The sequence below is a fragment of the Denticeps clupeoides genome, chromosome 12 (genome assembly GCF_900700375.1).
Source record: "Denticeps clupeoides chromosome 12, fDenClu1.1, whole genome shotgun sequence".
In the NCBI taxonomy this organism is placed as follows: Eukaryota; Metazoa; Chordata; class Actinopteri; order Clupeiformes; family Denticipitidae; genus Denticeps; species Denticeps clupeoides.
The window spans coordinates 16,447,670-16,467,250 of NC_041718.1; the positions used below are offsets into that span (position 1 = coordinate 16,447,670).

The following is a 19,581-nucleotide window of genomic DNA, read 5'->3' on the forward strand; positions in this document are numbered from 1 at the left end:
TGCTTCTATCACCTTTAAAGTGGCTTGGAGTTGAAATCGTGTTATTTTTCAGAGGGGTTTCTTTTCTCTTTTTTTTTGCACGCCACTGTAAATGACGCTCCGGTTTTGATGTGGACCCCATGATGGTAAACAGCGTGGTGTTAATCTGCGCCGTGCTAAATCGCATTATGCTGCTGTACCTGTTTTAGGCCCTTCTAGCAGCTGGGCTCCTTCCTTGGGACATCTTCAGTGGCAGTTTATCCTCTGAAAGACAGCTTAGATTTTTAAAAATACTCTCACTCCATCACACACACACACACACACACACACACACACACACACACACACACAGATTCAGTTTCTCCCTCCCCCCTCTGGTGCCTGTTCTGTCAGACGGAGGAGACTGAGCGATTGAGGATGGAGGGGACAAGGCTTGGTCTGAGGTGCACTCTGCGTCTGGCCTAATCATTCAGGTGCCGTGACCTTGTGAAAAATTAACCTTCTGCTCTTTTGATCCAGCCTCCGAAGGGTCTTCTGGTCAGCCTCACGCAAACATGGTTGTCCCAGAGACAAACAATCAACCTTGTACAGCTCGGTCCTGATTCTGTTTTACTCGTCCTCGTCCAACTCACACACTTACAATAAAAACAACTGTTTTTTTTAGTTATTTTCATGGCGCCTGCATTCGTCCTTATTTCCCCCTCTAAACAATCCACCGCACTTTGTCTTTAGAACCAGAGAATGAAATATGCTATTTCTATTTTGGTCAATATTATGTAAAACCCCTTCCTCACTCCCATTGCCAATAGAGGCACATTGCCGTTTGTAAAAGCTTGCTCAGCTGGAACACATGCATCTACCGTGCGCACATTAATCCTGCAGACGTGGAACCTTAGAGCACCTTCGCCATATTGAAAAATGTGCACTTGAAACGAAAAAACAACAGAAAGCAAAGCCCTTCTCATCATAGGGCCTGTCAAGGTGGGCTGTAAATTGTTAAGATCCGTTGAACTGATGCAACACTATTCATTTTCACTATAATGATGAAATATACTTTTTTTTCTCATTTTCTCTTTATGTTGAAGCTGTGGCCATTTATGGCTGGAGGACAGCGAAGAGGAAAATTTGATATAAATTACATTAGTATGCTGATGCTCTTTTTCCCTTTGGCTTCAATCAATTGTTCGCCATTGGCAACATCCTTGCCCTGATGGTTCTTCCATAGTCGCATCTCTGAATGAAATGGACATACACACTATATACATGTATTAATATTTATATTTAATGTTTCTTTTAGCCAGCCAGACTGTTTCCAGACACTAAAATACATTAATTATTCAGAAATTAGCACCAGTGGCGGACGTTGCATTTCCCCTTCCCCTCACATGAAACGCGTTTAAAAATCCCTTTTATTTAAAGCCTCGCCTTGATTGCTTCGGCACTGTTTATCCTCCAAAGCCACAAACCCATTTCCTTAATAGCTGATAACGCTTTTTTAGTCTTATTTTGTAGCATCTTCCCATTGGAATATCCTTTCTAGACTTCAGTTGCCTTCAGACAATGCATTTGAAATTGAATACGGTGACTTTGGAGGTAAACAATCCTTCTCGGCAAACCATGCAGGGCATGTAGTATTAAAAAACATATGCATAAGCTGAGATGGTATTTCAGGTATTCAGTGGCCTGGACACCGGGCACTTCCTCTCTCTGGAGCCACTGCAGACATGCTCGGGCCGTCCTGTGGTAACATTTCAGCACCCCCCTACAAAAAAACTAAAAAGTTGCTCAATTATGGGCAAGTTGGGGAAGTGCAATAAATAGTTTCTCAGCTCCCGGAAACAAGTGCGCATAATGCAACGCCCCCCTAATGCTACACAACTAAAGGAACCTTCTATTCTTAAATAACCGAATTGTGTCCCCCAGTTCGTGTCTCAGGGGGGGTTAAAGAAAGATTAATGAGGCAAATAAGCCGCTCTATTTTTAGGCTCGTGAACTGTTAGGAAATGACTCATAGCTTTTCCTGCACGTAATTCGCGGTAATGTTAAAACAAAGAGGGGAGACAGAGGAAAAAAACGTGCCCGTGGCTCCGGCGGCTAGCTGCCCGCAACTGCCCTCTTTTGTATGCCTCTGTGTTTAGGTAAATGCCTGCACGGTGGGCAGCGCTGGGCGGAAAGGGGTAGGGCTGTAGCTCCGAGGGTCTTTCTGAACGAGTCGCAGAGTCTCTGGGCCGATAAAATCAAATCAGAGGCGATTATCGGCTTCACGGTCGTGGGTGAAAATACCCTATCTGGAGTCACTCCGAGCAGCTGTGGGGAAGTTTCAGAGATAGAGGCCTATCTAATGTTTTCCACGCATATGAAAGTGATGTGCAAGCAGATAGGCTTGATACGTCTTCATGTCTTCGTCTGTCAGCGTGGCGATAACTCTGCATCGCTCCGAATCTCTTCTGCTTCTCCTTTTTTTCCCAATCCCGTATCAAGAATTAACTAATTAAATTATTAAGTGCCCATTTGCTTCTCTCACCCCCCCCCCCCCCCCCAGTTTGTATTCGCTTGTTGGATAAGGTCATCTGGGAAATGAATAATGCAAATTAAATGATTCTTCTTCCCCCAAGACAACGCATTTGGACAACATAACCGGCTGGCTTTTTGATTTCCGAATAGGCATCCACCCGTCAATCCAGTATCTGTCTCCTCTTGTCCCTCAGTGAGTATAAATCATGTGTAAAGAAAACACGATCACGTCACACGTCACACAGGCCCATATCCATCAATGCAGCAAAATATTTCTTTGGACATACTGTGAAACTGGCTCACACTTGACTGAAATGTTCAGTGATATTTAAACATACCTGCTCACTTACAATTTCTTTTTAAAAATTGGACTGTAAATTAGGCCACAAAATGTTACTGTAATGAAACTTCAATACTGTTTTTTCTAAATAGATATATTTTTAATGGCTCAAGCTGCCACCTACTGTTTTACATTTGGTACATCCGGTTTGCAAACTTTTGAGTTTGACCACCAACTCGCACAGTAAAACAGTTGTGTAGGCCTATTCAACTCATTTCCTAGTGAGTGCAAAAATTGAATAGATAAATCCACCACTGTTTAAATAATCAAATGTGTTATAAATGATAAAAAATTGGAAATTAAATCTTTATTAACTCTTTCAATATGACGAATTCTAAAAACTTGAAAAATAAACATTATTAATTAATTAAAGTTGTCACATTGAAATATTTCACAATTGATTTGATTTTGGCACAGTTAGCGCATTAGAAATCATTCTTTCTGACACTTTATATTAACCTTAAAAACTGAGCAGCGGGTGGAATTAGGATCATAGCTGGGAGAGAATAATGGAACCAGGCAGCTAATGAAGTGGGTACAGCGAGGTGCTACTGAGGCCCCCTAGATCAAGATACTGTCCCCACACACTTTTCATGGCTGCCCTTTGCTTGCTAATTGAGATGGGTTAAATGCAGACACATTTTGTTGTACCTTCATAGGTGCTACCATTCAAGATATGAACTACATCACTATTACTACCTCACTAAATTCCTGAATCCCCTGCTTTGATGTAGTCTGCTAATCACTCATGAAAAGACACAGATTCAAGACAAACCAATCATCTGTAATTTAATTCATGAATTAATATATTAATATATATATGTAGCTTCTCATTTTAAATAATTGATCTTTTATTTTTGGCAATCATAGTACTCCATAGTTTCCGAAAATGAAAATGATTTGTTAATGACCATCAAACAAGGCATTAACTTTACTGAAGGCATTAACTTTACTGACTCAATTAGGAATAAGAGCCACACTGCATTTAAAACACAACAGCTGTCAAATGTTAACAGAGGGAGCCTGGGTACCACAGTTTGGGAACCAAGGGTTTGAAGGTTTCAGAAATGTTTTCCGATGGGATATTCAGTTTGCCTTTTTCATTTTGTTGAAGATAATGAATGCACATTGAGTACAGACAGCAGAACTAATAGGAAAGGCCACATTTTGAACTGGCACCTCTACACACAGGGAAGTAAATTGCAGCGCTGCTATTTGTACAGAGTGGTATTTGCGCAACTCGGTCGGTTACTGGGCTGTTCGTGGTTATTTGTTTGTGGAACGTGGTGTGTTGGACTCTTATAGCTTCTTACTTTCATAAATAATTTTGATTTCAAATTGATTAAAATGTAATAAAATTGATTTTGAATAATGCTGTCTCTGTTATTTTTATGAGGGTACATTTTTTTTATTTAACATTTCTTTTTTAATTAACTAATTGTTTCAACAAAAGCACCATTTTACCTGCTGTTTTTTCCCCCTCAACATTGCTCTTTAAAGAAATGCATTTAAATCCTGACACAAGAGTCTGATCTTACAAGAGCTTACTGGCCAGAAGATTACATATGAACTGGCCTGAAGACAAAGTGCACGTTTTCTTGTTTCAGGGCATTAAATCATTTGTGACAGCAGATATGTGCGGCCAGCAATCAATAGAGATTATGAATACTAATACAGGAAGCTTTGCTACCTCCCCCCACCCACGCCTGACGCTCACCACTCCGCGTTATGACGATATCGATAGCTCGGAGCTCAGGGGTTTATCGGAGGGGCTGTGCACCGAGGAACCAGGGCGGCGAGGCTCTGAGAAACATTTCACCTTTACGCTTCAGGCCTGTCTGTGTGAACTCACCTCAGGGTGAAGTATTGATCCTGGGCCTTTCAGCCTGGTACTTAACCCGGGATGGTCACAGTAAATAAAGCCGCAAATAGAGACATCAAGTGGAGCAGCAGCCAGTAAGCATCCCGCCTCTTTTTCTTTTCCGGCTACCATTGACGATGTAATCGCATAAACAGAGTCGCAAAAAAGACACTTTACTGTTCTTTACATCTGCTGGTGTAGAGTCTATTAAGCGACTCATTTGTACCTCAAGGCTACATACAGTGTAGGCACATTATGGTCCTCAAGGTAGCTTGAGGTGTGATCATTCTTTCTAGGCGTTATATTTTAATCAGGAAGGGACCCCTGCTGTACCCCATTTCTGACACTGTAGCACCTCGGAGGCGGAAGATGTAAGGTTATCATACCAAAATAAAGCATAAAAGTTTTTTTTTCTTTCCCATGTAGTATCTAAGTATCATTAGGCATTGTTCCTTTTCTATGCAATCTACTATTAGATTATCTATAGGGATTTATTCTCTGGACGGGGTGGTAGTAACCTAGTGGGTAACACACTCGCCTGTGAACCAGAAGACCCAGGTTCAAATCCCATTGTGTCCCTGAGCAAGACACTTAACCCTGAGTGTCTCCAGGGGGGACTGTCCCTGTAACTACTGATTGTAAGTCGCTCTGGATAAGGGCGTCTGGTAAATGCCGTAAATGTAAATGTCTTGCAGTCCCCCCCGTCGCCACCAGGGGCTCCAGGCCGCGCCGCTCTCAGCCCCCGCCATGCGAAGGGTCTTCTCCGGCGCTGCTGCTGCCGGCGGAGGGGCAGAGTCTCTTCTCCTCTCCCGCACCTCGCTCCACACCGGATCCTACCTCCTTCCGGAGGAGAAGTCCGCCGGCGGCGCGCTCAGGTAAGACGGGGGCGCGCACCTCGCCTTTTCTGGGGGGGTGGCGCGCCGCACTTGCCGGGCTTTTGGAGCGGCTTTTTCGTCCCCTTGCACTTTTCCGCCGTGCGCGGCGGGCGGCGGACCCGCGGACTCCGGTAATAAGCGCGACGCGCCCGGGACTTGTTGCGAACCCGGGGTAGTTCTGGTGCCGAAAAACCCGGGGTCAGGTTTTGGATAGAGAGAAACGACATTCGAGGATGGAAACTACCAAAAAAGAAGAAGAAGAAGAAGCTTAGTTTCTATTTTACTGTTTACCAGAGAAAGAACCGATATTATAAGATCATTTTTATTATAATAAAAGGCAGTTCCGTTGGGCTTACGCGATATTTAGTTACGTCTGTCACCGGCGCCGTTCCTCTGTCGATAGACGAGTTGGTGTCTGGTGAAGTTATGGAACTTGCTGGTTCGTCTCTGTCGGATTTTTGAATGAAATGAAGGGGAAGCGGACGCGTGTTTTGGGGGTCTCCGGGCCGAATTTACGCATCGGCTTTTCTTTTCATATAACGCGTGTGTTTTTCTCTCTCTCTCTCGCCCACTGCGTGTGTGTGTGTGTGTGTGAACGATAACGGGGTGTGAGAGGCATCTCTTCTGCTTTTACGTAACAATTATCGTCCATCTATTACTCGACGTGGGTTTGGTTCTGCGCTTTTTTACGCGCGTATTTCACCGTCGTCTGGTCTCTCCTGCCGCCGCTACCATGAATCTTTCATCCTCGGCACTTTAATATTTCACCAATGTTGATCTGCAGTTGCGTCCACTCTCTGGCGATGAAGGCTTTAGTGAAAAAGTGGCCGTGGTGCCGGATTCAGAAAGTGGATCTTGTTTCTTCCTCTCTTCTTTCTCCTCCCTCCTGGTTTTCCTGGTTGTGTTCCGACCTCGGCGTTCCGGTCAGACTGGCCCTCCACCGCTGCCTTGTGTGGGTCCCACCTTGGTGGTCATTATTCGCTTGAGGGCAGATACCCTGGACAGGCGGAGTTTTGAGCACCGGAACGAGGCTAATGTGCCTGAAGTTCTCCTCACCCAAATGGCCGTAACCGCGGCATCAATATTTAACGTTCCTGGAAAGCTCATCGCTGGAAATTGCTCAGGAAATCATTTCTCCGCCTCTGCCTTGCATTTCGGTGCGCGGTCTGTCTGGGCCGGAAACGACGGGTCTTAATTAATTTCATTATGCGCGCCTGCATCGGTACAAAGCATGAATAAGTGTTGACAAATTGAGCCTGATAAGGATTTACGATGATCTGCGGACACCCGCCGGTGGCCGGTTGTCCCTGGGGAACTCTGACCAATCGTTTGGAAGAAGCCACGCGCGTGGTGGACGCCATTGATTACCGCTTACCGACTCTCCCAGTAAACCGGGGTTGAGGGGCTGGGACGGTGGCCGCCCTGATGAATGTGGCGGCGGCGTACAGGCGACAGACGCGGCTTACAAATGAGGGAGGCTTCGCGGCCCCCGGGACGGAGCGCTCGCAGGCTTTTTAATTGATCTGGGCCCTGCGGGTGAGCTCGCCCTGCTGCGGCCTCCTCCGGCGCGGACCTCCGCTTAGCCGGTCAGCCGCGTGCCAATCTCGCACCTGCTCCGGTGCCATCGCCACGCCAACGAGCCGAGCCACCGGTCCCTAAAATCCAAATGTGGGTTTTGGGGAGATGAACTTCAGATTAAGAGGAATGGTCAAATATTCTGAGAGGGGGGGTGGGCTCGGGCCCCGAGTCGTTATTTGAAGATTTTCCCGTTTTCAATAATTCCCTTCCCCACCTGGCTGCGGGGCCACACTGGCAGAAAAAGATTGTTCCGTGACCCGGAATGGACGAGCCTTTTCATTCTCCAAAACCTTTGTCCCGACTGGAATTATTTCCTTTTGAGACACTGACGGGGCCATACTGTCGAAATGTGCTGCGCCATATTGTCCTAAATATGCGGCAAAATCAATAAATCTGAATGGAACGACCGTTGAAGTGTTCCATCCATTCTTTTGACCCGAAACACTTATCATGTGACCGTTTTTCCACCAGTCAGATAACAATGATCGTTAAAGGCAAGACGATCCATACCTATTTCTTTCCTTCATGTCGCGTCTTGTTGTAAGTGAAACAAAAGTGGCTCGACTTAGTATCTGATGAGTACTACAGTAAAAACAATCATTTAAAATCCCAGCAAGGCTTTAACATTTACCACACTGGGCCAAATATATCTTGTGTGTTTCATTGAAATTATTTGAGTTGGAAACCTTTCTTTTTCCTTTGAAGAGAGAAGCCTGGAAGACGCGTGGTTCGTGGTTGCCTTTTGAACAATTAATTTACGAAAAATACGGTTTATCCTGTGCTATGCTATGCAGGTAATACTGACAGCATCGTCCTGCCAACACTTCGTGGTAAGGGTTGCATTTTCCGGATGATGCACAATTTAAGGTCTCATCAGACCATCGAATCTTCATTTACTTGGTCTCAGCGTATCTCCAGCATGCCTCCTGGCTAAGCTTAGTCAAGGTCCGACGTGTTTTTTTTTACATTTTTTATTATCAATATTTAGTCCACACCGGCTGCATTATAGAGGAGCGTATCTCTTTTGAAGCGGCCGTGGATCATGATTAGCGACCCGCTCGGGTTCCTTTGACGGTGGCCTGTCGTGCGCCGTGACTATAAGCTATGTTTTCAATATGGTGGGCGATATTCTAATATCCTCAGCTTTTTATTATTGCTTTTTTTCCCCTAATATTATTTTATTCTCCTGCTCTCATAGTTGGCAACTTTCTTTTTCCCACTTGTTGCCAAGTTGGCAGAACTGTCAAATGTTGCTGGGTCTCCAGCAATCCAGAGCAGCTGTTTAATTGGTTGTGGACCAGTGTGCAATTAGTTCAACGCGAAACAGCAACAGTGAGTTATTTTGTTTTACAGGAAAAATATTTTTTTGATATTTTTTTTTACAAACATAATTTTGAAAACTCAAAATTGGGCAAAAACATGGAAGATGGGCCAAAATCGCAAAGGAAGGTGGTAAATAATGAGATGATATCATAATGGCCTGCTACAGCACTTTTTAGTGGTCGAGAATTATAATGTGTTTTTCCACCGGCAAATCACCAAGTAGTGTTACCATGGCAATTTATGCTTTGGAATCGAATGCTGGTTTTTGGCAGCGGTCCGCCGACTGGAGATGTGTGTTTTTTCATGTTTTTTTAAAAATCTTGTTTCTTTCTTCTCATTGTTTCCAAGTGTAACCGATAAGGATGTTTTTTTTTTTTTGTGAAAAGACCTTACGTCACCAGACAGAGGTGATGGGACTTCATTCAGCACCAGTCATGCCCACTATGGGCTTTATAAATGCAAAATAAACAAATAAATATTTTACATTTACACCATTTATCAGACGCCCTTATCCAGAGCAACTTACAATCAGTAGTTACAGGGACAGCCCTCCCCTGGAGCAAATTAGGGACACAATGGTAGTAAGTGGGGTTTGAACCTGGGTCTTCTCCTTCGTAGGCACTAGGCTACTACCACCCTTACACCCTTATATATACATCTTACTAACATCTATTAATACTTTAGATAACAATTTCTTGAATTGAATAATGCATGACTGTACAATTATGGACATTATGGCTGTAAACTGGAGTAGCGTGAGCTGGTTTGCCGCACAGCAATGCCAGAAGCCTGGCGCTTTGTGGGACGCTTGTATTGCAATGCCCCAGAACTGTTCCTGGACCTGCCACAAGTGGCCCCTGCTGTCATGGGCTGTCATTCAACTGATCCTTGAACTGTTAAAGAGCTGACATCCAGCTACTACTGTTCCACCTATCTTTCCGACCCAGGGACACTATCATAGGATGTTCTACCTGCCCGTAACACATGGCTCATGGAGGTGTGGAATAAAATAGAAAATGGCAGGTTTAAATTGTGTTTAATAATGCATTTTTTGCATTTTTCCACCTGGACAGGAGGCAGGAATTTGATTGCATTCCAGATCTCCGTCCCAGGGTCTATATGAATTCCGTGTGTGCTTCACTGGCCGACCCAGCCGTCTGCATTGCTGTTTCGTGACAGTGGGCTGCCCCCTCCGCCCTCCTTGATCCATGACGCTGACAGGCAGGCTCGGGGGTCTGCTGAATTTCCTTAGTCTGTTTCCCAGTCACCAGCCATTAAAAAAAAAAAAAAATTGTCTGATAGTCCCCGTTATTCATAGGGCATGTAAATACATCTGGCTACCCATGTACATAAAGAGCAACCAATTTACTGTCTGATGCTAGTGGGTGACATTATCCCTGTAGCAGATGATATGTTTTGGCATTTAGTGCACCGACAGTCTATCTCTATACATGCCCTCGCCACTATATTCCACTTAGGTAATATAACCCGGATTTGCCATATACAACTGAATCTAAAACGAATTGTTTTAACATTCTAATGATTTTACGCTATTTGCCATCATCACCAACATAAAATTACATGTACATAAATATAACAATAAATATAACATAGTTTGGGTCAAAGTAAGTGCCTGATGCTATTTTCTGAGACTCAGAATGTCAAAATTTGAGCTCCTGACACTTAAGACAGGAATTATCCCCATATGACAAAAATGTGACTGTTTTAATACCATCTTAATTACAAGCACTTATTTTTTGCTGCTTTCCTGGGGGTTTTTATGTCTTTGGCCTTTCAGTTCAGAGGTGATTCATCAAATGTCTTCTGTGATGACAGACCGTTTATCAAGAAGTGTCTAGACTGACGGATGATTGTGCTGGAAATTGTAAATGTGGGACCTTGGACCAGTTGTTTGTCTGTGTTATGCTATATGATGAGTTTGTAAAGGTCAGGTAAGTCGACGACCTGCTCCTCCTTTCCTTATTGACCTTCTCCTCTCTGTCATACATGATTTGGCCATGTGAAGCATTGAATCTGTGCAAAGTCTGAGAAGTGGAAGTGTTCAGAGACAGATTTCATGGCTTTGTTGCATGTAGTTACAGTATTACTTAAACTTAGTTACTGAAATATGCTGCTTCATAGTTAAGTACATTTTAATGATTTAACGAGTAAAAAAGAAATCATATTATGTCAGGAAGAACTTGTGTCGAGATATTGGCAGCCATAAAATGGCCAACGCATGAATACATCTGAAACAATTTAGTTGGCCTGACATTATTCTGACACAAGGTGAAATGAAGTTTCTGATGTCAGGAAATGTGTTTTCATGTTCAGCCAACCCTTCAGAAGTTGAAGGTCATAAGTCATCTGCGGACTGAAAGCACTGACTTCCAAGTAGGCCTTGGGAAATACAGTGATAAAATATGGTTCATATTTACTCATCAATTTATTTATGTGTATTGTAATGTTGTAGTCTACATGTCTTACATAATTAACACATAAAACACACTATTCAACAAAGATATGAATCATTTTGTATAATAATTATAGCTATAATATATTTCTTAATTCAGTGTGTGGCAGGAAGAAAAATTCAGCACATACTAAGAATATCTGTATTTTAGGTGCACTCGCACGAAAACTGTTTTCTGCAAATTGGCGTGCCTCGAACGAGCAGCGCACCTTCTGAGCCATTCCCTCAGTGAATCTCCCACGCTTGTTTTCTGACTTACGTTAAAGGTCAAAATTGGCCTGTTTGCAGGTACTTTATTTTGAGGCGCTAACCACTGGAAAGCAAGTCTTTTATAATGCACTTCTTTTATAACTATAATGTAGTATAGTAACAGGACTGATGTAATCTCAAATCTCAAGGTCCAAACCCCACTTACTACCATTGTGTCCTTGAGCAAGACACTTAAACCTGTCCCTGTAACTACTGATTGTAAGTTGCTTGGGATAAGGGCGTTTGATAAAGACAATAAATGCAAATAAACTGTAACAGAAAATTTGCATTTTTATCTTGGAAATGCTCCTCCGATATCTTTAGCAACCGTGACCTTTGCGCGTTGTGACACATTAACACGCAAACCAATAGAAGCACAGCATCGAAGCGGTGCTCAAACCAAGATGTAGGAGAGGTTAATAATAGCAGTGATTATAAGTTGATTAGAGTGATTTCATTCAACCGTATCATATTAGCGCCACAACTCAGGGAAGGAGAAACAAGGAGGGTGCTGTAGGTCTGCCAGGTTGTGTTCTGACTGTGAACGTTGCCAGTTGCTGGCAGCGTAGAAATAGCACACAATACATACATACTTTGCCATTTGTTTACTTAAGTAATGGGGTATAGTTATGAAAATTATTGTGTGGTAGGATCATGAGGGGGGTGCTCAGGTGGGGTATTGAAATGAATCTCATAATCGATGCTTTGTGATCCAGACTAGGACGATTCTTCATCGATGACGCGCAGAACATGATCGATTACATCATAATGACGTTGCTTGGTGATTTTCTGGCGCCGGCATAAAAAAATCTAGTGAAACGGTAGATGAATACAGTGCTGCTCGGGGTAGGAGTTTGGACCCATCCACATCGACGTTTGAACAACATAGCTGCTTTCAATGTGCATTTCACTGGAGTTTGCTTGACGCTAATTAACACTTGTCGCTGTTTAACGCTCATGGGTTATATCGACAGAAATTGACAGCAACAGAAATGGTGCATGCAACATTTGACGTCATCCACTGAGCAGAAAACTGGTCAGCGCTCAGTCTGTGTTCACCTGAAGACAGCCAACGATCCAGAAAAACGAGCCAGAAAAACTCTCTTGAGCCATAAAAACTCTATTGATGGGATGCATCTGATGAATCGATAGTCGTAATCGAACTGAAATGATTGGTTGATTTGCTTTCATCTACGAAGTAAATCCAGTGACATTAATGAACATTCCCCACCTGCTAGGTCTCATATTGCACTGTGAAAATATGGCACACAGAGCGCTGAAAGTCATATGGGCATTTTTACAGTTCCACTAGGCTGAAATTGAGAAATGTATTTAAAGAAAGAAAATCATTAGTGTTACCTTATATTACAGCATCGCCCGACACTCTGTCAGGTGCCTGAAGTGCCCTCACTTCCAGTACGTGGCAGGGATTCCAGCCACGCTCTTTGTAATGTTCACTGATACCCATGTCTGGGATTTGCTCCAGTTAGATGGGGTTTGAAAGCCCTTTCTCTAGTTTTTTTTACGTGGCCCTCGCAGCTGGGCACTTTTTCCTTTCCTTTTCTTTTTTTTTTTATAATACCGCTTTCTACCTACAAGGTGTTGGAGAGGGCGGCCGAATCAAACAGTCTTCTGTGTGGGACCGCGGCAGCGCCGAGCCTCCCTCTCTAACGAGAGCGCCAGAGTGCCTGGTGGGGGAGGTTAGGAGAGAGTTCGGACGAAAATGGCTTTGAATTACCTGACTCGGGTGGGTTGGTGCACCGAGCTATTCACAAGGACGCTGACTGCTGCTGCCTTTTGGATGAGGCAGCGCAATGTCCCCCATTTTAGTGCGTTTTGACTTCGGAATTTCTTTTTTGTTCTGATCTGTGGGTAGCTGCTGTAGCTTCGGCATGAATTTTGATGAGTGAATTTGGTCAGGCAGGCCGTGTGTGTATGTGTGTGTCTGTGTGAGAGAAAGAGTGACAGACACTGCAGACTTTTTAAAACTTATTTGACACCTTGGATAATGATATGTGCATCAAGTGTGTGCGATTGTATTTTGCTCTATATTTATTTTTAGCGTATGAAAGCATGCTTTACATTTCAATATGCTGTGTTCGGCATGTATGTGTTTTCACCTACAGACTCTCCACAGTGTAGATAAGTTATGATATGACAGCGGCACAGCTGTTTTTAATGGCGCACAGCTGCGCGCGCACATGAATTTAATCCCAGTCCACGGTGGGATTTGTTCTGATGATGCATATCTTTCCAAGATTAAGCCTAGTGCCACGGTGTGACAAGTTACTGTGCTCCACATGCTTCCCCCCCCCCCCCCCCACCCCTTTGTTTCTTCGGCATAATGGGCTTTGTAAGTTAATACCCACGAGACACAACAATCCTGAGCCGGGGATTGTGAAATTGTCCCAGTTCAGAGAGCTTTAGCCTGATTGGAATACAGAGGAAGGTGGATTTTACTGGGAATGACAGTAATCGCTGTGGCCCATCACTTCACTTCTTCATCATTCTTCACTATTCCTCAACCCAGAAAAAAAAAAATAAGTAAATGGTGCCATTGTCATTATTGAAAAATTGGTAGTTCAGATATAAGGTAGATAAACTGAGCTAACTGGGTAGAATATTGCCTAAAAATTTTGATAAAGCATAGAAAAGTTTCTTTTTTCATGTTATTAAAATCCATTGTGACATTTCCAACTGAAATCTTAAGTGAATAAGTAAACATAACATAATTTGCTCATAAATTGCCACAATTTGAAACAAATTAGTACATTCTGAAATATTAAAAATACTTTTTCAATAATGTTAGACTAAAAAAAATGCACCCAAAATTACAGATGACTCCAAATAACGTTTTGAATTGAAAGATACCATATTTAATGGCAAATAGAGTCTGATCCAACTTGCTTTGAATTTATTTCTGACGTTATTCCCGGTCATGGCTCATCACATATTGTACAGGGTTTGTCCTGAGATTGATTTCTTGATTAGGTTTGACCTTTTTATAATAGCAATGGAGTCAAACATCTTGATGACAATTCAGATAGAGCGAGAGAGGGTGGAGGTCTAATTTTCTGAAATTGGTTTGGAAGGCTATTTATTAAAAAAAAAATCTTTTTTACAAGGCACTGAAATGCATGACATAATTCAACTTGTGCGGAGTTCTTAGTTACGACTCTGTCCTGCGAGGTGCATTGGCATGAGTTTGTTTACCGCCGCTGATTTGTGTTTGGAGACGGCCTGTAATAAGCCGATAAAGTGCTCATTATGGACAGGGCCGCCACAGCTCCCATTGATAAGGGCGCATGACAGTAAAAATTCAGCCACCCGTGCTGTGACGGGTGTGCCGGGCCCACCAGCTTATTTGTCTATTTATTTATTTCCATGCCGAGGTTAACAAGTCCCCGTCGGGAGAACGAGGGAGATGTAAATTGATAATGGGCCCTGCTTGCGCCGAGAGAGCAGTCTTTGAAGACTCCCATCTGAGCTCTTCAGATAGTCCTTGTGTCAGACAGAGGTGTAATCATGTGCTTTGCAGATGTGTGCTTGCCGCTGTGCAGTGTACTTGAGATGTCTGTTTAAACAGGCCTGCAGAGGCTGCGTGTTCGGTAGGCCGCCCGCACACCAACAAATTGGAAAATTTGCTAATTCAGATAAAAATATAACCAAATCAAAAATTTTGTTTTATGTTCATCTAGCAGAAAAAAATGATAAATAATGCCTACAGTTTTTAGAAGATATCTTTAAAATAAGTTTGCATCATGATCAGACATAGCAGTTCCAAGGCACTAAAGCACAATTATCATGTGTTTATCTTACTAGCACATAAAAAAAAGTCAATATAATTTGAAAATGTAAAAAATACGACCGCATTAATTAATATTGTCTTTAATAGTTACATTTTGAATCATAGGGCGACTGAATTGACAAACAAGTGAATATATACTGTTTCACATTACTAACAGCTAATGATAACATTTATGTTACCTTCTTGTTGTCTTTTTTGTTTACATTTGTATGCGATTTAGATACATTACACAACATGCCATTAATGAAATTTATTTCAAATAATGTCACAGTGATGAGAGCACAGTGATGAGATCATTAGACCAAAAAATGACAAAAGGCTAATAACAAAAATATCTTTTTCACACCCTAATTTGACCCAAGGGTTCATGCTTTTCCCTGCTAGAGCCAATTTTATGTTCTCCGGGCCCCCTGTCATTTTACAATGGGCAGATTTCAATTCCATATTCATGGAGAGAAAACTGCCTTTTCAGTCGGTTTGGGTTTTGGAGAATGTTGACAGGATTCCTCTCAGCTCTGCTCATGGTAAGGGATTGCATATTGCGTTTTTAGGTTTTGGGGAGGAATCGTCTTTTCAGGGTGCTCCATCTGGACTTCCTCTGTAGTCTGCTGCTGGAGGGTCTCATAAGCCCAGGCTGGCCTTTGGTGTACTGGAGTTTAAGCTTGGCCCCCTTGCTGAGCTGGCCAGGCCGGTCTGCTTCCATCTCCTGCTCATCACAGTTGCTCTTTGTGGGCCATCCAGTCCCTTAATTGTTTTTCTTCCAGCTTCGCATGAAGGGGGTCTGGAAACCACAGATGTTTAATGCATCTCCAATTGTTTAACGCACCAGGGGGCTCTTCCTTAAGTGAGAAAATGTAAAAATACCTATATCCACAAGTTTCAGTACTTAGGATCATGCATCGTGTTGACCTGAATGTGTTTAACAGTACTGCATTATGTAAATTGATAACGCTGCCTTTGGTAAACTTTTGCATAGCTAAATTGGCATCAGAAAAAAACAAGTTGACTCCCAATGTAGTATTTAAATAAAGGCATATGTATATGAATTTCATTAGACTAGAGTTGATGGGGATAAAACCATTTCTTCATTCTATTAAAATTGCATGCATGTACATGCTCTGAGCAGCTTTCATCAATCTGTTGAAATTAGAAATTACAGATATATAAATGTGTGTGTGTGTGTGTATATATATATATATAGTGGTAGTTTTTTCTGCTGTTAGCGGAGTAACAGTAACGACCTCGAGATAATGAAACAATGATAAAACTTCAGCAGTACAGGCAGAACTTTCCAGTCTTTTGTTTGTCTAGTTCCTGCCTATATACAGGGTTTCTGCAGGTTTAAAGGATACCTTTTTTTAAAGGCCTTTTTCAGATCCTGAGGTTGTCAACTACATTTGTTCAAGGGCCAGAGTTTTTTCGGCAGACAATGTGAGGGACAGAGCCTTTTCTTCTCAAATACAATATTAATTATATTTTATCTTAAGTAATATATTATTATTTCATCTAGCCTTTGTCAATGTTAACGGACTCATAATACCTGTAGTAATAGGGGGTGAGTGCAATATTTCTGGTCTGTGTTTGTGGTCTGTATTTGTGAGTCCAGCGGTGGTTTTTGATATGGGTGACACTGGGCTGTTGTCAGTGCTTAAAATGCACCCACTTGCCTGATTGGTTTCGTGGCATGCAGTGGTTAGGTTTAGGTTTAGGCCGCTAAGGTCTTGGCTTTCGGAATACACATGGACGCATATATATCTTTGCCTTCTGTACAAAAAGAGTACAGAAAGAGTACTATCTGAGTACATTTCTATACTTAAAGTAAATCTGTGGAATATTATTGTATCAATTTTTGTTCAAAGGATATTAATTGTGACAGTGGATCCCAATTGAAAACATTATTCTCAATCCTAGTGTGAGGCAAAGGAGTGGCAGGGCAACCACAGCTGCCGAGACACCTGAATAAGGAGTTCTTTTCTTTATATTCATTTTTTTTGGCCATCATGTCGATTTCCTTTGTTGCATTAATAAACATCCTTACCTTTAAAATACCTCACCTTTTTCCCCTATGCGGCCCAAGACTGCAACTCATCCCAGCCCATCCGCGTCTGTTCCTCCAGCTGAGATATGTAAGGAGAGGGCCTTCATGCCTCTCGCCCCGCTGGATGTGCGTTGGCAGGGGCTGTACGTGCCCAGAAGGAATGGCCCTGTGGTATGGTGAGCGGTCTCCGGGCAGTCCAGCACCACCTTCTGTCAGCGTCCGGACGCTTAAAAGAGTCAGTAGGGACGTGCAGTGGCAGGGACATGCACGTGTGCAGACAGCAACACCCTGCAGTATGGTAATCTGTCCCTGGGGGCAGCAGGGAAAGACACGTCAAGTGTCAGCAGGGACGTGCAGGAGCAGGCCCTGACAATTGTGTGCAGGTTGCCAGAGGTGCTGGAGCTGCCACGATTTTGGATAATGTCTGGGGTTCAACTAGAGGGTCAATCTCTCTCTGCCGATGATGGGCGACGACAACAGGGTCGACCTTGATGGGTGGGTACTGTGACGGCCAGGGACACCTGATTAAGGAGTCCAGAGTAATCTCAGCTTAAGCCGATTAGGCATGATTGCTCAGGACTCCTTTAAAATCAGTGCAACAGCACCCAATGGGTGCTGCTGCATTAATGTGGAGACTGAACCATGCCCTTTGATTGTGCTTATTTTTTCTTCGGTCACATTAGACACACGCCTTCAGGTTCATTTTGATTTATTTCTGTTCTTTCTGGCCATCGCACCAGTTTCCTTTGTTGCATAAATATACATCCTTACCTTTGAGATGTGACACCTAGTGATATGGTGAATATGATTACGTGTTGTTGGTATTATGTTTTCAAATATTATTAATTATAAAAACGTAATTTGCTGTAATCAAATTTTGAGCCACCTGTCTGTAAACGTATAATGTATTAAAGCTAAATTCTAAGATGAATTACATAGTAGTAATTAAACTACACCCGTAGTAGTAGTTTTGCTTTCGTTTGGACATAGAGCCGTGCTCTCAGTCACATGAATTTGAATAAATTCAAAAGATGCCTTTCTACCCTGTTCTTTCTGTTATTGTAAATATCATGCTTGATGAAGTATGGCTGATACATGGCTGATACATGAGCCTAAGAATTTCGTTATGGGTAATGATGCTACATTGTATCTATGTACGACAATAAAAGCTTGAACCTTGAACGAATATTATGTATGTGTGTGTGTGTGTGTGTGTGTGTGTGCATGCCTTTAGTACACTAGGGACCTATTGAATGGCTTCCTCACTGGTTTTCAAATTAAATATTGTGTCAAGGAACACAGAGTGCTTTCCTGGATTGCCCCTTTGGGGTTTGAGATATGAAAGAGCCGCTAACCACAAAGACCAGACAAGAGCATGCAAACTAAATAAATAAATAAAATAAACAGTGCCAAGTGATAAAATGCATTATTTACATGGGTACCTATTTATTCGACATGCCCCGTATATTTTGTTTTCCTCACTAAACTTGTGTATTTCCAACAAGAACTTGGGTGCTCGGGGGGTGTTCCATCTTAGTACGCGATTTCTGCCCAGTTAGCTAATGGCATTTCCTGTTGAGTCTGCCTCCTCCATGAATCACTGGCTGTTAATGGTGCATTGGTAATTCTGGTCACAAGAAGCCGAACGCGTCCCTGCGGGGTTCTGCCCTGTGGCAGATTCATTATTCATGCTTCCACCTGGGCTCGTAGGGAACACTGACACCTGATCTGCCAGAATCAAACAGGGTCACTATTTGCTGCCCTGTCACAACCTGGACTGAATGAGCAGCCAGACCGGCCACACGCCCAGCCCCCACCCTCCCGTACCAGCTCGGCCATTAACACCCACACACACACACACACACACACACACACTATACTCCCACTTTGCAGCTGGAGGACTAATAAAAAAAATGCTTAAATTCCTCCTCCCCCGATGGCTGTTTTATTCAGTTGTCCTGGCTTCAGCGGAAGAGCCCTCAGTCTAATAAACCTGCCTTGCTGCCAGATGCCACTGTAGTCTGATGCCATTTCATAGCAATTTATGCCTGAGCCTTAATAATAATAATGACAGTAATAATACTCTTTATGTGCAGACAATATGTGTTTTAAATCCAGAATTTGCTTTACCATCCAAGCCACCCACCCAAAAACTGTGCTTCTCACATGCAGCTGGTCAGTACTTCTTGATTCATCTTTGCGTTTAGTAGACAGGGCTCCTGTGGAAGAGAGATTAAGGAAACAACCCAGAATTGTACTTGGAGCCAGATCAACTCGGTTGGCCAGCGATGCCTCCAGAGCTTCTGGACGGTGGAGCTGTACAGTCGCCGCCATTCATCACAATCTGCGTCTGAATAGGAACCAGGTTTCATTTCTGCTAAGAGCGACATTTACATAAAGAACTGTGTTTGCTGACAGCAGCGGGACATTATACTCTTTTTTTTTCCCCTTTCTTCAAACCACATTTAGAGAATGTTCTCAGAATTCTTGTGTACACTTAATATAGTGCCGTGTTCCTGACTAGGGTCAGAAATGGTGGAGTG

The 19,581-nt window shown here is 42.9% G+C and overlaps 1 protein-coding gene across 1 annotated transcript in view; it reads left to right on the forward strand.

Moving 5' to 3' along the window:
• The first annotated feature begins 5,421 nt into the window (after positions 1–5,421).
• Positions 5,422–19,581, forward strand: part of cdh22 (cadherin 22) — a 116,309-nt gene continuing 102,149 nt past the window's right edge. Inside the window, exon 1 of the mRNA XM_028998149.1 lies at positions 5,422–5,569. The gene's annotated coding sequence lies outside the window, so the exon portion shown is untranslated. The remainder of the gene's footprint in view (positions 5,570–19,581) is intronic.